Source organism: Chelonoidis abingdonii, chromosome 7, assembly GCF_003597395.2.
Source record: "Chelonoidis abingdonii isolate Lonesome George chromosome 7, CheloAbing_2.0, whole genome shotgun sequence".
In the NCBI taxonomy this organism is placed as follows: domain Eukaryota; kingdom Metazoa; phylum Chordata; order Testudines; family Testudinidae; genus Chelonoidis; species Chelonoidis abingdonii.
Genome location: NC_133775.1, coordinates 57165823 through 57167589, shown reverse-complemented (window position 1 = coordinate 57167589; position 1767 = coordinate 57165823).

The window sequence follows — 1767 nt, the reverse complement described above, 5'->3', positions numbered from 1 at the left end:
AAGTGACCCATACCCCACGCTGCAGAGGAAGGCGAAAAACCTCCAGGGCCTCTGCTAATCTGCCCTGGAGGAAAATTCCTTCCTGATCCCAAATATGGTGATCAGCTAAACCCTGAGCATGTGGGCAAGGCTCACCAGCCAGCACCCAGAAAAGAATTCTCTGTGGTAACTCAGATCCCACCCCAGCTAACTACTTTGCAGAGTTGGAAATGACTAAACAAAGTGGCCAGGAAGTGGAAGCTCAGGCCTTTAAAATATTACTTAATATTTATTTCATTAGATTAGAAGGACGAGGATAAAAGATTTACACTGATGTAAATAGGCATAGTTTCACTGAAATCAACGGAGCTATAATGATTTACACAAGTCGAAGATCTGGCCCAAGGATGTGTAGTTCAGCTTCATGCGCAGCTTTTGCTAATAAAAATTATAGCATGTTACCTTTAAAGGTACCATCTTCAGCTATTAAAATATACTAGATGAAATTATATGGAGCAATGTCTTTACAGTATTTATTAGAAATATTCTACTCAAAACATTCCAGGTAAATACTGCAATGAATGCACAGATTTTAGACAGGCTTACCATAACTGTATCTTTTGTAGGTTCTTTTTTTTTTGCCAGCTCAAACTGCATCCCAGAGTTGAATGGATTTATAGGGTGACTGGTTTGGCAGACTGCATTCTGTTAGAAAAAATACCATCTCTTTTACTGCCCAAAGATCTAAAACAATAATATTCAAAAGCTCCAGAAATAGGTCAGTATTCCTAAGATTTAGCAAATGTAATAACAAGATCATTTATAGTATATCCATTTCTATACATTTGTTAATAACCAGAGTGTAGAAGAGCAAAATGAAGGTGACAGTATATTATTTATATTACCTTTCTCATTACAAATATGACACAGTCTTTCATGAGGTAATTTAGGCTACATCTAAACTGCACACCATTGGCGGTGGTAGGTACTGCGCATGTAGCTACATGCTTCAGTAAAAAGCAGGATGCTGCTGAAGCCTTTCAGTGCCCTAACCACTACGCCACACTCTTAACAATAAATGAAATTAATCTTGATATCTTCAAATTATTGTTGAAACACCATTAAATAAAGCTAGGCAGGCATTATTCTGTGAATGGCTACATTTCTAGAAATTCTTTAAGAAGGTTTACCTCTTATTCCAAATCCTAGTTATCATTTAGATTGCAAGCAAAGCTAAATTTAAGCACCCATATGTAATCAAATTGAATCTTTCATTTTCTGACACCAAGCACAAAAAAGGAAGAAAAACATTTAAACTTTAAAATAAAATGAAGGTGAATTCATATTTATAATCATAACTTACATCTGAAGATGACAATCCAGTTAGGTAGAGAATGGGGTTTTTGGATGAAGTCAAGTAGGGGAATGAAATCTGCAGAGTGAGCTGTGGCACTGGAAAGTGTTCACCTTTTTCAATCTACAAGAAACGAGAACTCTGTATTTCCTGCTTTCTAGTTAGCACCTTCCTTATCTTATTGGTGTTTGACTGTGGGTTATTCCCTCTCCCCCCACAGAATCATAGAATATTAAAGTTGGAAGAGACCTCAGGAGGTCATCTAGTCCAATCCCCTGTTCAAAGCAGGACCAACACCAACTAAATCATCCCAGCCAGGGCTTTGCCAGGCTGGGTCTTAGAAACCTCTAAGGATGGAGATTCCACCACCTTCCTAGGTAACCCATTGCAGTGCTTCACCACCCTCCTAGTGAAAAAGTGTTTCCTAATATCCA